General features: G+C 45.4%; 1 protein-coding gene across 25 annotated transcripts in view; it reads left to right on the top strand.

Annotated features, from left to right (window-relative positions):
* The window catches only part of DAB1 (DAB adaptor protein 1), a 1,169,270-nt gene that overhangs the window by 766,726 nt on the left and 383,556 nt on the right, over window positions 1–18,988 (top strand). The window contains exon 1 of one of the 25 annotated variants that reach the window (XM_072820416.1): window positions 3,269–3,428. The exons of 23 other annotated variants lie outside the window; for them this stretch is intronic. The gene's annotated coding sequence lies outside the window, so the exon portion shown is untranslated. Of the gene's footprint in view, window positions 1–3,268; window positions 3,429–18,988 lie in introns of those variants that run through there. One more of the 25 variants, XM_072820417.1, reaches the window with a different exon arrangement.

The raw sequence follows: 18,988 nt of genomic DNA, 5'->3' as shown, positions 1-18,988 counted from the left end.
AAACAGTACTTATACAGGCTGCCCTTCTGTGTAGCTTGAGAATCATGTGCGTAAGGATGAATTGTGTGAAGTTCAATAAAATTCTTTTGCATCCATCCACCTGCCCATGCCCTTGTTTTTTTTATTCAGTTGACTCACAGTTCCTAAAAGGCAGGGTCTGTTTCTGATTTATCATCATTCCCATTGCTTAGCACAGAGCCCTATATATAAAAGAAACGCCATAAATGCTTGTTGATTTAAAATGAACTATTTTGGCACTATTCTAGAAGGAGAATCAATGTTTACTAGGTGATTTATGCAGTGCTAGCCATGTCCTCTACATTATCTCTCTTAAGACCTGCAGGAGTCTCATGAAGCAGGTGTCTCATGAATCAGGTATCACCATAGTAGAATGGAGAAATGAAGTCCAGACAAGTGAATAATTTGTCAAAGATGCTTCAGGCCCATCAGATTCCAAAGTTGGTTGTCTGTCCAGTACACATTAAAAGGGATATTTCTCTTCCTGAGCGGTCATGAAGATTAAATGAGTCAATGTATGGAAAGCACCCAGAACAGTGCCTGGAACATAATCAAAGCAAGGCATACATCTTTGCTTTTCTTATTACTTTGCTGTTTCTCAGAGTAGATGGTAAAGGAATGCTTATTGATTTTTTCTTTATGCCATACTTAGCACAAAGGACACTGCTATTAAAAGAAAAAAATCACCCTTTTAGGTGTGTTTTTTGTTGATATGTTTAACATAATAACAATAAATACTACTTTTTAAGATTTGGCTTGGTTTAACCCAGAAGACTATTTTAGCGTCTTCACCAAGTCCTTGGTGGGTAGCTTGTGTGCAGTTACAGTCTATATATGACACTCTCTTCCAGCTAGACTTGGAACAGCTGTACCTTGTTGCCTCTGTTGGACTTAATGAGAATTTGCCCAGTTTGGTGGACCTTCTTCAATGTTGACTAGAGAGAGAGTTTTACATGAGCCTCTTCTATTTCTATTACTTGGCCAGCTCAGTGTCCTACATCCCTTCAAAGTCCATAATCCTAACCCCTTTGGAAAACCAAAGAGGTGGAGGAGTGGGGGAGGCAGTAAATGTGACATGCAGGGTTTTAAAATGTAGGTAAATGTCCCACGGCTGTTCTCAAAATATTGAGGAACTTCAGTGGTTTTTGGTAGAGTCAATGAGAAGTTAGACCTGTGTTTGATTACCTAAGGTTTGACATTTTTAAAAAAAGATTTTATTTATTTATTCATGAGAGACATAGAGAGAGGCAGAGACAGAGGGAAGAAGCAGTTCCCTGCGGGGAGTGTGATGTAGGACCCATTCCCAGAACCTTGTGATCACAACGTGAGCTGAAGGCAGATGCTCAACCATTGAGCCACCCAGGTGTCCCCCTAAGGTTTGACATTTGTCACAGATACTTGTAGTACATAACAGTTTCATACACTCCCTCCATGTCAACCAGCTCCTCTCTGATTTGTCCATGTCTCCTGTGTCCTCTTTATGGAGTTCAGACTCCTGGGCTCTGTCTTTAGAGATGAGGATAGTGAAGTGTTTCATTAATCTTAATAGAGTTATCTGGTGAGCCTGACCTTCCTACAAAAGGGATCATAAGTGTTTGGTGGCAACTCTTCCCACTTTGTAGAACTTTGGAAAAGTTGGAGAGACTTGAGCCTTTCCCTGGTCCTCGCCTTTAAGTGTGCTGGTCACATCCAGAAGTGGATAGCAACAGTAGTACCAGGGGTGACACCTCCCTCCCACCTTGCTGGGTGTCTCCTCTGATCAACTGTTCTTCCAAGATTGCATCCTGCCAATGACCTCACCAATTTTTCTTGTCTCTATGTAAATTGCTATCTTTTCAGGAGGAGCATGACAGCCTCCCTTTGCTTGGGCTTCCATTTGTACAGAAGCTGTTATTACGGAATAAGTTTAATGGGTCGTGAATTTTGTGCAGAAAGGGAGGGTCTCTCGATGACTTTGTATGTACCAGCTATGGATGTATTGGCTCCACAAGGAGTGCATTAGGCTAAATATTTTTAGCCCATTGACTTTGGGGGTAATAACCCTAAATGCTTCATTAAATTTTCATGGGTGAGTGACGGAATCTATGAGGGGAAAAAAAAACAAAACCCAAATCCACAACATTAGCTTTATTATTACACAGCTGGAGGACAAGAGTGTGGCCCCCAAAAAGGATAAAAATCAACTTTTTGAGGAACTGTTGCCTGCCTCTTCCTTGCCTATTCCAGCCCTGTTCAATGGGCAGCCTTTGATCTGTTTTTTTGTTTTTGGTTTTTGTTTTTTCCTCTCCCACACCTGGCATTTTGGCGTCTGCTCTGGTTATACCACAACAGACACTTACTGGAGTTGAACGCAATCTCAGGGTAGAAGAATTTTCAGGCAGCACATTATTTTCTGCGACTTGGCAGATCTTTGTAAACTAGGAGCAGAAGGAGGGCGCGACTGCCTGTGTCCCTCGCTCCCGGCCGGGCCTTCTCCCGTGCAGGGCGCGTGATCCTCCCTCCCGAGCATTCGAAGAACCCGGGTGCGGAGGGCGGACCGGCCCGCTCGCGCTCGGGGGCGCCAGTCCTCCCCAGAACCCAGGGCCACGGGGGGAGCGATGCAAGCCGTCTCCCTCCCCCCCCCCGCCCAGGTTTTCTTGGGGAGCCTCAGTGAAGACGCGGGGCTGCCGGCGCCCCCTCCCGCCCCTTCCCAGCCCTGGCCCGCTGCCGCCGTGTATTTGGGGGTGCACGAGTTCGGGGGCGTGTATAAAGGACCAGACCCTATCGGGGAAAACCAGGGGGGTCGGGAGGGCGCCGCTGCTGGTGGTGATGGTGACGAAACACACTGGCTACTTTGTGAAAGCCGAGGCGGGGAGCTGGGACCCTCCCCCCGCGCCCCCCGCGCCCCCCGCGCCCCCCGCGCGCTCTCCGCCCACGCGGCCCGGGCGGGGACCCCACGCCCTCCGCTCGCCTTGGTGAGCGCGGGGGTCGGGAGGCGCGCCCTCGAACCGCGATCCGCGGCGCCCCCGCTCGCCCGGTCGCCTCCACCTCGTCCTGGTCGCCGCCGCGGCTCCGCGGAGCTGTCGGAGCGCTCGGGCTGCGCGGCGAGCTCCGGGCCGGGGCCGGGGGCGGGGGCGGGGGCGGGGGCGCGCGGCGGCCCGGGAGCCTGCAGGTGAGCCTCGCCGCGGGGCGCGGGGCGCGGGGGCGCAGGGCGGGGCGGGGGCCGCGGCGGGGGCGGGGCTGGCGCGGGCCGGTCTCCTCCCCCTGCGCTGACGCGGGCCCGTGGCTCCCGGGGAGGATGGACCCAGCGCGGGGCTGGCCGGGGCTTCCCCGGGCTGGAGAGCGCGCCTGAGTGCCGCGGCCCGCCGGGCATGGGGAGCCGCTTGCTGCGCGGCTGCGGCAGCGGAGGAGGATGCTCTCGGCGAGCGGAGGTGAGCGCGGCGGGGGCGGGCGCAGCCCGGAGTTCGGCGCCGGCAGGTGCCTGGGGGCCTGGGCGCCGGGACCGCTCCGCCGGGGCCCCGGGGGGGGGGGGGGGGAGGAGGGCTCGGGGGGTGCCGGTCGTGGGAGTTTGGCTTGGGGTGTCGCGGGGATGGCGACCGCAGTTTACCGCCCGCTCCCTCCTCTCGCTTTGGAGAGAGGGGCGACCTCTCCTGCGTCCTCGGGCTCTCCCTCACCGCCGCCAGCCTCCTCACTTCTGGCCACGCGCCTTCCCTCCCCGGACGTCCTCGCCGCAAGCACTCGTCTCCCTCCGAGCCCCCCTGCGCCCTCCTGCCTGCCGCGATCCCGGCTCGGTCCATCCGCCGCTGAGCCCGTCTCGCACTCCAAAACCTCCCCGGGGCTCCGGAGCCCGTCTCCCCGGCGGCGTCCCCGGGCCGAGCTCCGGCCCTTCCCCCCGAACTGTCCAACGAGCGAGTCTGCCTTTCCGCAGAGACCCCGAGAGCTGGACCCCGCGTGCCCCGGACCCCAGCCCCGGCCGAGTCCTCCGTCGGCGCGGTGCTCGGCCGCTCCCCCGGCTCCCCGCCACCCCGGAGCTCTGCGCCCCGGCCCGCCCCTCTGGGTTCCTGCTGCAGACTCCACGCTCTGCCTGGGAAGCGGAGCTCAGGGTTTTTTGTTTTTCCTACCGGGGAAACTTTAAAATCCCCGTGGTCCGGCGCAAAAAGAAGCCCTTAACAGGAGGACTCCAACGCCTGGAGAACCTGGACTCTGGGAGCCGGAGATGGGGAGATGGAGGGGGGGGGATCGTGTCGCGCGTCGGAGAGGAGCCGTGGGAGGAGGGTGCAAAGTAAATTTCAAGACGGAGGAGGTTGCTGCAGCCGGGACTCTCCTTCCCGGGCTGGTTCCGTCCCTCGGAGCATTGCTGTGACCCCTGGTGCGAGGGCGCGTGTCTCCTTGGCACTTTTTAAAGCGCTTTTTTTTTTTTCTCCCCCCAGTTGGTGGTGCTGGTGGCCGGACGCGGGTGGGGTGGGGGGAGCGAGTCTGCACGAGGGAAAGCTGCTCCGAGAGGCTGGTGCCCCTTGGCTCCTGCGTGGCTTGCTCCCGGCCCCGCCAGATTGTGTATGTTTCGCTCCGGACTCCTCGCCACCCCCAACTGCATCACACAAGTCCTCATTGTTGGGGGTCTGGCTGGGCACTTCCGCCTGGGCTGGGAGAGTCCGGAGGGATGGGGAGGGGGTGGGGAGCCCGGGGGCGCTCGGCGCAGCGGCGCAGTCTGTAGCCGGAGGCGCGCGGCGCGGAGAGCGCCCCGGCGCGGGCATCTCTGCGCTCGGGCAAGGGTCGGCGAGCGTAGTAGTTGCGAGCCCGCGTGGGTCGGTGCCTGCGGGCGCTCTTGGAGGGTTTAGAGCCTTTAGAAGGAGCCGCGGGTGGAAAGCTTTCGGAAGCCAGTGCGCCTTTCGCTGCCCGGGAGCTGGACCCGCGAGCGAGCGAGTCCAAAGAGATGGATGCTACTCCGCAGCTCCGGCGACTTCCCGGGACGGGAGCGGGGACCTGCCCGCGCGCCCCCCGCCTTCCTGCTCCCCTCCCGCTGGCCGGTTCCACGCACTTTCACGATGTTGATGGCTTTGAATCAAGGCCTGTGGGGGGTTCCGCTGACACTCCGCAACACTTAACACGTTTTCAAGTAATCATATAAATTAAAGGTGGCTTACGTTCAGAACCCCCTAATTATCCGGTTCACGTTTGTACATTTATGTGCCAATTATAGGTCTTGAGGAAATCCATAAAATTATAAACCATCCCCACCCCCTGAATTAGCACGCATTGTTTTTAGTTATCTCAACGATGAGTGATTCTGGTTGGAACCCTGAATTGCGCAGGCAAGAAGATAGACGTGGGGGGCTGGGGTGGGTGGTGGGGAGAGGGGGAGAGGAGATGAGCTGGCTGGACTAGGAACACTCCGCAGCACCTCCCTCTCCCCGCCATCTCTCTCACTTCCTATCCTGGCAGGGCTTGGTGACAATTCTGGAATCTGAAAGGGATCAAAGATTTTCTTGATTTCCTATTGAGAAGGGCAGCCTAATCAAAGCTGTGTAAAAGTCAACTTCTAAGCAATCAGAAATCGTCTGCTGTTGTCCTTGATTGAAACCCCAGCATTCAAATGGAGTATTGAAGAACTCACAGACTTAGCTTTTGAAGCGCTATTGTTCTTTTCCATACACACAGGCCTTCGTAAAGGTTTAGGAAGTTCAAAATGCAGTGATTTGAAAGACTGACGTTGTAACTATTTGGCGACGCTGAGGGGATCGGCAGGGATGAGAGCAGAGGCCGAGGTGGGAAGTGCAAACGTGTTGCTACCGTCTTCTTGGGAGCAGTGCAGCTATCAAGTGGGAATTCAGTTCTAAGCATCAAGTTGGCAATTAAATCTCTTCCTAAAGCAGATTTAGAGGATGATTTTTACTAGGGATTTTTTTTTTTCATGGTGGTTTGCTTAAGGTCTGAATAGGCATATCTGCAACATTTAATCATGTTCATTGTATTCAACAATAAAATCTGAATAAAAATTACTTATTGTTGATGAAGCTCCTCTCACAAGCTGTTTCACAGTATGTTTCATTTGCGAGACACACCATTGTGGGAGGCTGCGGGGAAGAGATGCTATCACTTATTGTTCTGGTTTTTTTTTTTTTTTTTTCCTCCCCAGGCCGGAGAGGAATCTGCTTCTTGACTGCTCTACCCTTCTAAGTCATTTCCCTTAAAGGGGTGGGTGTTTGGCTTGGTACCTGGTTAGACCCTTCTTAAAAATTGCATTTGGTGGATTTCAGATGCCTGGAGCCATCCTGCAGGCAGATGAAGAATCTAATTGAAGGAGCATTTCAGTTTGATAATTCACTTAAGTCAAACATTTTGTTTTGTTTTGTTTTGTTTTTGCAGGAATTTAATCCTTCTCTCAAAATAATAAAGCTAACAAAGCAAGAAAATAACAGTTTATGTCTTTTAGATGGCACTTTAAAAGATTGCATATATCGAAGGCTGTTGTCAGGAAGTTTCAGTGTTATTTAGGGCTTGCTGTGACAAAGAATGTGCACTGGTTGAGTTAAATAATTGAGAATAAATCACCTGACCTTTCAGAACCTCTGTTTCATTATTTGCAAAACAAGGATAATATTATCTACATTGTATGTTCTTTGAGCAATTTTATAGGGAAAACTGGACAATTTGGTGCATAACAGGATTTCAGGAGAATGGTAACTTTGGTCGTAGCATGGAGTCCTGCTAAGGAGATAGGATATTTGGAACTAGAAAACCAGGATGGAATCCAGGTGCTTTCTGACTTTGTGATGTTCTGCAGATCACCTCTCTTATTGAAAAAAAAAAAAAAAAAAGAGAGGCTTGATTTACCTTTTTGGAGCATTTACTAAGAGTCGGGTACCTTTTTAAAGCACTTTGCATGCATTAGTTTATTTAATCTTTAAATAAGCATAGGAAGTGGATAGTTGTAGTCTCAGTGCTATTTGATAGATAAGGAAACCGGGGCACACAGAGAGCTGGTAACAGGTCCAAGGTTACAAAGCAAATAAGGTATGGAACTAGGGTTTATTTATTTTTATTTTTTTAAGAGAGAGTGGAAGTGAGCAGGGAGGGGCAGAGGGAGAGGGAGAAGGAGAGAATCTTAGGCAGGCTCCACTCTCAGCATGCAGCCCAACATGGGGCTCCATCTCACAATCCTGAGATCATGACCTGAGCTGAAATCAAGAGTTGAGGCTTAACCAGCTGAGCCACCTAGGCAGCCCTAGAGCTAGGATTTAATTCCAAACTTTTTGTCTCCAGAGTCTGTCCTAACTATGGTGTTAATACTACCTCTGAGTGGAGAAAGGTGATCACAGCTATCTATCTTTCATGGTGGTGGTTAAAACTTAACAGGGAATAATGGAATAGACTTCCTGCCCGAGCAAAATTGTAGATTTTCCCCAAGGTCAGATGCTAAAACACAAAAAGAGTGGTGTTCTGTTATCAACAGGGCATTGGGCTTATAGTAGAAATTTTGAACACTTGCGACTACTTGACGGGTGTTGGTCAGTAATTTCGCATCTGTCTATGCAGTTAAAATATTCATTAAGTAGGTGTGCAAAAATTGCATTACTCTATTGTCTCTTACCAACTGTGATAAGCAGAGCTTCTTAAAATTAAAAGGTGGCATAATAGGTGACTACAAGTCTGGACTTGAGTGCTAGACTGCCTGGGTTCAGACCCCAGTTCCTCCAGCCTTGCCAGCTGTGTGGTCTTGACCAACCTCTCTAACTTCTCCTTGCTTTTAGTGTCCTTGACAATAAAACAACAGTCTCCACCACCTAAGATTGTTGTGACAATTATGGGAATGAACACCAAGTGCTTAGAACAGTAGCTAGTATGGAATGTTACTTAGCTATGAATCTTAATCCTTCAAATGAGATCCACATTCTCTTCCCTTTGATAATGAAAAGGTCCGTTATTGATGTCCTGAGACCTAAAGTATCCCAACAGTATCTGGTTTTGTTTTTATTTTTTTTTTCCTAACCAGGAGATAGGGAAAAAGAGAGAGAGGTCACTATTTCAGACAAAGTTTTTTGTTTGTTTGTTTTTAGCTCATTAGAAATATTTCCTTGAACATTTACGTTCTTTGTGAATGGAATTGTGAAGTCCACGTAATGCTAAAATCTCCATGATATTGCACTTTTCAGTAACTTTTTGAGGAAAATAAAGTGACTATTTGATTGAATTCTAGCAGCAGAATAGTCGACTCTAGCCATTTAAAGATTGGAAAACAAAGCAGGTTGGAGGAAGCACACAACTTTACAGCAGAGAGGCACCATTGAAGTCCAAAATTCTTGGACTTCTTGTCTATTGCTCTTTCCTCTGGACCAGATTGTGTCCTAGACCAGGATAGAGAAGTAGCCTAAACTATTAATAAAACTTGAGACAAGGGGAATCTTATTGCCAGTCTAAGAGCAGGGGCCTGTCAGATGTTCTGTACTGAAAAAGGGGTCCAATAGGAAAACTCCTTTTCTGGTAAATTTACTTACTGTCCATGAAAACTAGCACTGAACTCAATCTGTGAAATGCATATCAGGATAAGGACCCATGTCAAACACACACATATGCAATAAATCAGTTAATGACTTGAGTGTTTCCCTTAGGTTGCAGAGCAAATGATTGGGTTTCTTTTTCTGTGAGTTGCTCTTTGTATTTTTTTTCCCACTTGTCCAGATCTCAGACACAGGAAGATTTTGGTTCAGGAATCATAAAACTCCTCTGGCTTCTATTTCATGAAATATGCAGCATATTCGATTGGAGAGAAATCGCCAGCTTGTTGTTGTTGTTGTTATTATTATTATTATTATCATTATCACTTGAACCCAACATATAACCAATCTACAATGCCATTGGGGGATTCTCATAAAGAGAAAGGAGAATAGAAATAAAATTCTGCTGAATAGAACAACTTACAGCTAAAATGATAAAAGTGTCATGATGGGTAAGTTGGGTTGTTTGGCTTAGGGGATAGAAATGAGAGGAGGGCCGTCCCAGACAGATGTGATGATTCAGGGTAAACCCTAGCTTGTGTTGACCACCCACAGCGAGTCTTAAAAATTGCCAACCCTGGTATACTGGCTACGAGATTCACGGCAATTGCTGACTCTCTGTTGGGTGGTGTCTCCTTTTCTTGACTGGATGCTTGATCTGATCCATCAGTTATTCTTCCTTTTTCTCTTTTGTTGCTTCTTGTTTTTGTCTCAGAGTTTGTCTTTCTTTCAGTCTTTGGAGTGGTTTGTGTCTATTTGTGTTTAGTGTCACATTTGCTAGGAAAGCCTGTAAAGTTATGAATAGGTCTTGAGAAACTCTGGGCAACTGAGGAAGCTAACTCAGGTCTCACGCATAGACATCATTCCTATGTCCATTTAACACAGAATTGCCTGAGCACCTACTTTGTGTCTGGCTCTGGCCTCATGCCCAGCACTGTGAAGGGTACTGTGATGCGAGGGTGCAGTCTCTAGGCACTCTGCCTCATGCATACATTACTGCCACAGTGTGAGATATAGTGTAGAAAATATCTGCACAGCACCAGAAACTTCCAGAAGAGGAATTTATTACATCTGAAGAGAGGAAAAGGAGGGGAAGGCTTCAAAGAAGATACTGCATTTCTGCTGCAAGCTGAAGATTGACCAAGAGTTTCTCTTGACGTGGTATTTACTGACGTATTAAACGTATTAAAGCTTCAGAGGTTTAATACCTGTAGAAAACAGGTTTGAAAGAAAGAAAGAAAGAAAGAAAGAAAGAAAGAAAGATCATTAAAATCATTAAGATCTTCTAAACTGACTTGCCATAGGCTTTCTGATTTCAAGGAGCCCTTTTTAGTGTCTTATAGGATAGAGAGGGGAACATATTTGTAGTAATAACTTAATGATTTTTATGAAGAAGAGTTAATTTTATCATAAAAGTAATCTGTGTGATTTGAAATGTAGTATAGTATATGTAAGGCATACAAAAAAAGTATAAAAATACAGTAAGAGCAGTACAATAAAAAAGTCTTAACTCACTGCCCAGCTTAAGAAAGCCACATAAATACAGTGGAAGCCTCATTTCCCTGATCTTCCCTCCTTCCCTACTTCCAGAGGTAACACTTACCACTGTCTTAAATTTGGTGTTTATCATAATTATTTTGAATATTCATTTTGGAAGAAAAGAACTCCATTGAATTCTCCTTCAGTTTCTAGCTAGTCACTACAGAGATAAACAGAAATAGTTGTTTTGTCTAGGAATTTTCTGGAATAAAGGACATTTCTGAGCTCTTCAGAAAAAGGAAATGTGGCTTCTCCTTTTAGCAGTATCTGGAATGCAGTAGATGCTCAATAAAGTTCTGCTGAATTGAATTGAATTCCATGTGTACACTATCGTATGATACATTAAGTTTAGGTGGTTACAAAGATTGGGGCAGAGTAATTGTTTTTCATCGACAATTTTGAAATTCTTTGTAATCAGAGATCTTGAAAACATTTTTTGTTACATCTTTTCGTTTTGTAATCTGGATCTGTAAGTAACAATTATTGACTGCAGGTCCATTTCATGTTTTCTTTTTTTAAAAAAAGATTTTATTTATTTATTCATGAGAAACACAGAGAGGAAGTCAGAGACATAATCAGAGGGAGAAGATGTGGGACTTAATCCCAGGACTCCAGGATCACGACCTGAACCGAAGGCAGACACTCTACCACTGGTGCTCCCTTTTCATGTTTTCTTGATATTGTTTGGAATCATTAACAATAACTACTTACCCAAGTTTGCCCTATTAAAATAGGTGATTCAATAAAGCTATCTGTTTCCCTTACAGGAAAAATAAATACAAGTGCTCTCAATCAAAAAGAATATTTGTAAATGACAATGTAATTAATTACTCAGTGCCCAGACCCTAAATAATTTGAAGGTTAATCCTTAAGGCCCCAAGAAATAACTTGCTATCAGTAACAGAGTATCACATTAGGTAGAGTCATGTCAATGCAAGCATCTCTCTTGATATATGTGAGGGACATCTTCTTGAAAAAGCTTCATCTGAAACATATGCCATGTTTGGGAGACATTTTTCTTTTATGTCTATCCTAGCCTGTATTCATGAATTACTACTGTATATATGTCAACATGTAGGGAACATTAGAATATTGCTGAGAAATGCATGGTAGAAAAAATGAAAGGACAAAGAAAGTGGAAGACCTGTAGACTCACTGAGGGAGACTTTTTTTTTTTTTTTTCTTGGTACTAAATGTTGGTTATATGGAAGATAGTAGATTAACTTTTCCCGTGGGGCTCGACATTGCTCATGGCTGACAATCCACCTCTGTGATTTTTCTTTCTTTGATTTCGCCAGTCCTGATTTCTGTGAGCAGTTTTGGGAATAGTGGTAAAATTCCCAGAGATAGCAGAACGAGAGTCAGCTTTGGGTTTGAATGACCATCAACAATGCAAACAGCACACTGCCATCCTCTCACGATTGCTCAGGGATACCCATGTGCTATGATGATGGCACATGGTGGTGCTCATCTTGAATTGGAGGACACATTCTGAGCAGTATTATATGCATGCTCACAAAAGTTCTAAATATAAAACACAACCATTCAAACATTAAAATTAAACCAGAAGTGGTAGTAATCCAATTGTGGATGAAGTCAAAGATGGACCAACCATATGCTGAATCTGAGCTATGGTGTGTATTGTTAGAACATAGTGAATGCAAAAAGGTTACTGTAATTTATTCCTTTGGGAAGCTGAATAGATTTATAGGCCACATAGAAGTTGGATTCTTGCCAACCTTCTGCTATGTAACTTAGTAATTTTAATGTAGTTGAATTTATCAATCTTTTATGGTTAGTACTTTTTATGTCTTGTTTAAGAAAGTCTTTTTTTTTACCCTGATATCCTAAAGATATTCTCCTTTATTATCTTCTAAAAGTTTTATTTTTTTGCCTTTCACATTTAAGTCCTGTAATCCACGTGGAGAGTGTGTGTGTATGTGTGTGTAGTGAGGTAGCAACTTATTTTATTCCTGATTATCTCTGTATGGAAAAAAAGTCATTCTGGCTCTTAGGGTCAGTTTCTAGGCATATATTTTGTCCGCTCTTTGTTCAGACTACATTTCTTTATTATTATAGCTTTATATCAAGCCTTGATATTTGACAGGACAGATCCCTACAGCGTCCTTCTTCAGAAATGTCTTGGCTTTTTTTTTTTTTTTTGGCTTTTTGGCATTTAATACTTATCTTTTAAAGTTACACAAAAATACTCTTGAGATTTGGTTGGAGTTACAGTGAATTTATAGATTAATTCAAGAAGATGATATCATTGTGATACTGAGTCCTTGTGGCCATAAACATGGTGCGTCTCTCTGTTTATTTTGTTCTTATTTAGTATCTTTCAATACAGATTGTAGTTTTCTCTGTAAAGGTGTGTACCCTTGCTAGATTTATTTCTTGGTGCTTTATATTTTTGTAGTTGCTATTGTAAATCCTATCTGTAAGAATTGTATTTTGTAATTATAGGTTTTCTTTGCATTCCACCGATCTTTCTTGCTCTGGATAGTGGGGCATTGGGAGGGAAGGAGAAAAAACTGGTGTTCATTGAGTGCTTACAAAGTCCTAGACGCCTGGGGAACCTGGGTGGCTCAGTCATTTAAATGTCCAACCCTTGATTTCAGCTCAAGCCCTGATATCAGGGTTGGGTGATAAAGTCCTGCATCAGTCTTGGTGCTGAGTGTGGAGCCTGCATAAAACTCTCTCCTTCTGCCCCCCAATTCCCCACCATCTCTCTCAAAAAAAAAAAAAAAGGAGAAGGAAAAAAGATAAAAAGTACTAGGTACCTTACATGCTATCATTTGATGCCCAGAATAGCCTCAAGGAAAGGGCTCTGGGAAGCTTAGCACTCAGCACCCTCCTTCACAGGCTATCAGGGCAGGGGATGTCCCTTGTTCCAATGTCCTAGTGGGAATGCAGCAGTGAGGAATGCGGCCCGAGGACTTAATCCATCAAGTAACAGCCAGTCACCTTGTTCAAGTGGCAGAGGGCTTTGAAAGATGTCTCTGGTTTTCCCCTGGAGTGTGCAGGGACAGCAGAGACCTTCATTGGTTAGACGCCCAGTCTGGCATGAGTAATGTGATCTGGGGGCTGGGGGCCAGAGTCTGGCTCTTGATACACTGGTCTGGAGTTTCAGGCCCGGCCATACTCATCTGGCTGCCTCAGGGCCACATTTTGGCCAGTAGCTATGGTGTGGTTCAACTTTCCAGGCACATTTCCAGTGAATGTTCCTGCTACCTTCAGCAGCCACAGGTCTAGGGAAATGAAAAGATGCCTCAAGTCATCAAGTTGAGCTGAAATAGAGATCCAGGTCTTCTTGTGCCCATATAAATATTCTTCCCACCTCACCACCTTGACCTGACATCCTCACGTATATTATGATGATCATGTGGTGAAATACTGAAGCATATTTCATTTTAGGAATCACCATTATGCATAGATATTATAACATATCTGCAAAAATGAGGACAGCCGGACAGATATCTATCTGTGGCCCATGGGATGACAATCACTTTCCTTCTTTCTCTGCCTCCTTTTGTTGCTGATTGTCTGTGTATTTCTTTCTCAGTCTTTCTCTGGAATTCCTTATGTTATTAATTCTTTCATAAGCCCACTCCTCATTTTTTCCCATTCAAATATTATTTCTATTTTAGGACCTAGAGGAGATACTCATTTCTTTCCAGAAGTTACCCCTAGGACATTGATGTGCATAAAATTTCAAATTTTTCTTCTCCCCTTGCTGAGTGTTGCATCTTTTTCTGTTTTCTCTCATGTCCTGTCATCATGTTTCATTGTATTTTCTGGAATGAAGATAATATGTGCCGTACTAATTTAGGTTGATGTAAAAGAGGGTGTCATATAAAAGCAAAATTAAGGGAGGGAGAAACTGATTCCTTGGTTACCCTGATAATGTGCTGTTTTCTCTTTGCTATCCATGGGTTTCTATGAGTGAGGTTAGATATCATTCTGTATACATTTGAGTGCTCTCAGTGTATCAGTGGAGAGGGAAGGCTTGATTCCAGCAGCCATAAATCAGCATGGCTGGGAAGAAGGGGATGGGAGAATGGATGGACATTGCCCTTTTTTAAAAAAAGAAATATGGATGATACAGCAGAGACTCAGCTAAGTTTGATGCTTCCTCTGCCTGCCTTTCCAGGCTGTGTATCTTTCTCAGGCTTCTGGAGCCCCAGACTATTAAACACTGTAGTTCATTATGTCTTACATTGTTCTGCTCCCTGTCTGTTTCTCTCGATTCCTCTAAAGATTGAGGGTTTCTCAAGGGTACTGTCGACTTGTCTTTCATGCCTCATATGCTCAGCTTTTCAAGGAAGTTCACCTTAAATTCTGGCTACTTCTGGTTTATAGTGCCTACCACAGTTCCTTTGCAGCAGAGGGAAGACTGTTCTGTCCCTTCAGTGAACTAATTAAATCTTTGTAAACAAAATAGGGGCTTTCTGTTGTAATTTTAAATGTTTCCTGTCTTTAGTTCCTTTTATTCTCAGACTGTGCCTTTCCCATCCTCTCCTCTCTCCCTCCCTTCTTTTCCTTGCTTCCTTTTTTTTTTTTTTTTTTTTTTGGAAGGGGGGTTCCTTTCAGTTTCATCAAATCAAAGGAATTGCATGAGATCAATAACAACAAAAGGTTTATAGTGTGATTTTGCACAGTTGTCGGACCATGCTTTATTCCCTGTCTCACTTATTGTTTCAGTGGAGGAGGAAGTATTTGGGGGGCAGTCAGGAGGTGGACTTTGTAGTTGCTTGCCAAATCCCATGGTAACAGGTATTTTACCTGGGTGACGATCCCCTTTGTGGGTTATCTGAAGCTGGTTTAAAATTACAGCTTACGGATTGAGACTCTGCCAACCACTGTGGGTGGGGGGGTGAAGGGTGTCTCTGTGCGCTGTCCTTGAACACGCCCCGAACTGCCCAGCCAGACCACCAGGACTTCCAAGCAGAACCTAATAATGTTAATAGTAGGCACTGTGTCAGTGAGTATTTTGTCAGGAGACACATACCAGGTAGCTTAATAGAAAGAATTTAATACAGGAAACTCAATAGGAACAATTTCATACAATTACACATGTGTCTGAAGAGCTGAACGTGTGACAAAGAAGCAAAGCGCGAAGACGAACAGCAGCGGGAACCTACTTTTGGATCTACAGACACAAAGGGAAGGTGCAGTGGTACCAGAGCCCAGGAACTTGGGCTGCTGGAAGCGTAGCAGGGGCTGCATGGTGGGAGCAGGTCCCCAGAGGGGTAGGCTGGATCCCCATAGAGGAAGCTGGGCCACTGCCAGGGATGCCACCTCCAAGCAGAAAGAGAGGGAGAAGGGGAGACAGATACTCTAGTTTTTTCTCTTTCCTTCCTGTCTCCTGCTGGGCTTTCCCATTGAGTGAACCTACCTGGAGGTCAGTTGGTCAGGGAGCCTGGGGATTGTACTTGGGTTCAGCTTCCTGCCACATGCATCAGAGCAGGGGAAGGGGCCACGAGTGGATCAGAGAGAAGCAGGCAGAAGACTAGTTCCTATGTGAGGAAAACTACTCTCTTACAAAAATGTTTATTGCTACTGCAGAGTGCAAGAACGGGGAAGGGAGGCAGTGCTCCTCCTCTTAGCTGCCCTCCCACACTCTCCCGTCCAACCCCCCTTGCAGAACTTTGAGATTGACCACTGTATTCGAATCTCTATCTTGCCAGGGGAAGCTAGGTCCATGCCAAGAGCCCTGGTGAGCAGAACAGTAACCGTAGGACCATATACAGTCACTTTTCTGCAGTTCCCAAATCTTGAAGATTCTGAAAAGTCACAGTATTTTTATAATTCATTTAGTGGCAAAATCTGATCTGATCTGAACTGGCACGAGCCTCCTTATAATCTCTATTGAACCCTGTAAGTGTGAATAGTCATACATATGACTTGAGAGGTGTTAATGAATTCGATTACAGAAGGGGGGGGGGCACTCCAGACCTAGCTAGGGATATTATAAATACACAAAAGGTAAGTGTATGACATAGTACATACTGCCTTTCTAAAATGCAAAATAAAATCTACATTCCAAACACATCGGACCCAGGAAATTTGGATTCTGAGCCTGTATTTCAACATGACAGAGGGAGAATGAGTGGAAATGTGGCCCAATAATAGGCAGTTCTAAGGCACTGCTCATGGTTAAATATCACAGCCATTCTGGAATCACTGAATGCCAGAGCTGGATCCCTCTGTAGACTGGAGGGCAGCCCACTCATTCTATAGATGTGGAGGCTTTGTTTAGGTTGGAGAACTGGCACAAATGTTGCAGGGTCACCAGGGGCTTAATAGTAGAGCTGTTAACCACTTATTTTCCCTTTGCAGTGAATGTTGCTTTAGATCTGAATCTTTGGTTACCCCAGACATTTAAGTGCCTACCATTTGGTTGGAATGAAGGGATCCAGCAAGTGAACAAATATACAGGTAAATCTACACTCTGGCTGTGGTGATCTTACATTTTTCTAGCATTTTCATGTAAACACACATACACACTCACAAAATATTCAGCTTTCTGATCTTATCAGGATGGGTATCACTGTCCCTATTTTATAGATGGTCAGACCAAGGTTTGACTAATAACTATGTCTGTGGCCATGGGCAAGTAAGTCCCTTAACTCTTGGAGCCTCAGCACAAAAGTGAATTCTTATTCAATTGTGCCGCCACAATTAGAACAGTGCCTGGTGTGCGTCAGCATGCCACAATGGTAATTCCTTTCTCCTTCACCCCTCCACCTCAGACAAGTAAAATAGATTGCATGAAGTCACACAGCTATTCCCTTTGAAAGGACAAGCTTCAATATAATGGGGAGAATTCAGTAGTTGAATGATGACAGACCCCCTCTCTCTATGCCTCTGCTTTTTATTCTCAGCCTCAAGAGGAGGGACTTGAAAAAATGCCACCCTGTGCTCATTTTCTCTTTCTCCCCTCAGAAACTGGGTCATGGTTGGCTGTGACCTTGGTGGCCACCATTGTCTTCAGAGATTGGGATGGATACATACGGGTTGTTATTTTGTTTACTTCAAATCTGACTGGAGAGGAAACAACCCGGATCACAAATACAATTTGCTGCAGAAAGCAACTTTATTTCTTGTCAGCACACATGGGACTTTGTTTATCATAATTCACTTTCCATGGGCATAATAAAATATTTTCTTTTTCTGAGTATTTTGCAAGATTAATAAGGCTGCATTCTTAGGGAAAGTTTATTAATCCATAACTTACAGAAAACTCCAGAGGAAGAGGATATGAGATATGTTCTGTAGGTAAAGACGTCAGGCATGTCACTACCAGAATTGAATTATGCATACATTATTCAGCTAGCTCTCTTCTAGGTGCATTCCAGGTTGCTGATACAATGGCAACTATGCCTTGGTGATCTACACCAGCAGTTGTTTCATTTTGTTTTTAGATTGGAAGGGTGTGAAACAGTAGGTGGCAACACATAGAATAATCATGGTTCTTGGGACGCTGGTCCTTTATACCCCTTTGGCAGCACTTCAGCTACATTAGAAACAGAGGCATGCATTTGGACTCTTGCTCCCCTGCATAAAGCTGTGTGCTCTGGGGTCTCTGCCATCTTAGCAAATGGAGATGGTGTGCTGGTGGCAAGGATGATAGGAATGATGAGGATGATGGTAACGAAGAGGAGGAGGGTAGTTAACCTCTGTGTCCATTACAAGGACTAATGGTTTCTGGGGAAGTACTTTGTGCTGTGTCCCTTCATCCATTTAATCTGTATTTATTGAGCCCCAGTGGGGTAGTGACACAATGGTGGGGTCCATGGAAATAGCCATGAAAGACATAGGCTTTCTCCTCAAGATCCTGGATTAGTCTGTGAAGCACAAATACACAGATGACAACATGGTGGCTAAATATAACAAAAAAAGTAGAATTAGCTGAGGGAATAAATTTTGCCAGCAGCTAAGCTAAGTAATTTGAAGGTGAGCTGGAATTTGCTGATGGATCTTTCTTGTGATAAGTATGTTCCAGGTACTGTGCTGGGTGAGTATGATAGCAACTGGATTCTAGCAGGGGAGACACAAATCAACAAATGCATGGAGGAGGCACATTCTAGGTCAGGGGACCATCGTAAAGGTAGAGATGGGCACCTCCATGTATGGGGAGCCATGAATAAGTTGGTATGGACAGATCATGAAGTGGCAGGGTGGCCAGAGCCAGGAAAATTGAGGCCATCAAGGTAAGCAGGTGCTCCAGTTCATGGACCATGTTCACCTTGAGATTGTGGTTGGTGGCTGGTGGTGAAAGAACCTTTCCTTTGTGTACCCTTCTCACCAGTTCTTACCCTTCTCCTCTTACCCCAGATGAAGAGCATTCTAAGGAGAAATGTGGTTATATTTATTTAGGTGAATTGAGGATGCGTGTGGGGCAGGTGTGGCGTATTTTAATAGGGCCAGGTGCCTCCTGTGACCAGCCCTGAAAGCTCAGGAGTCTATAAAGGCCAGGTAGTTGACATTACTGAGTGAAACAGTCCAGGGGAGGGCTTGGGAGGCCCTGGGTAAGCACTATTTAGCTCCAGCCAATGGTTGCAGTAAGAGAGTGCTGGACCAAAGCAGCCAGGTTTTCAGCTTTTTCAAGGAAGGCTAGAAATCTGTTTTTTAAAATGTGAAATCCATCAATTTAAAAATGTGGCACTAAATTAGCTAAACAACAGCAAAAACAACATTTGTAGGCTAAAGATAACTGGCCTGTGGGCTGACTTTGACTCATGAACCACCCGTTGGTGGATTCTGGCCTATTCTTGATAATTATTATGTTATGATTACATGTAGCTCTCTCAAATGGAAGTTCACTCAATATACCAAGGAATAAATTGGGCCATTTTTGGGAAAGGGAAGTTTCTGCAGGACAGTTAGTGGAATTTGGTCCTCATTTATTTCTGTGTATTTCCTCAGTTACCTTTCTGTTGTTGATCAGATGC

This window comes from Canis lupus, chromosome 3, assembly GCF_048164855.1.
Source record: "Canis lupus baileyi chromosome 3, mCanLup2.hap1, whole genome shotgun sequence".
NCBI lineage: Eukaryota > Metazoa > Chordata > Mammalia > Carnivora > Canidae > Canis > Canis lupus.
Note: the sequence above shows the minus strand (reverse complement) of the source record. Positions and strands in the feature narration are given on the sequence as shown.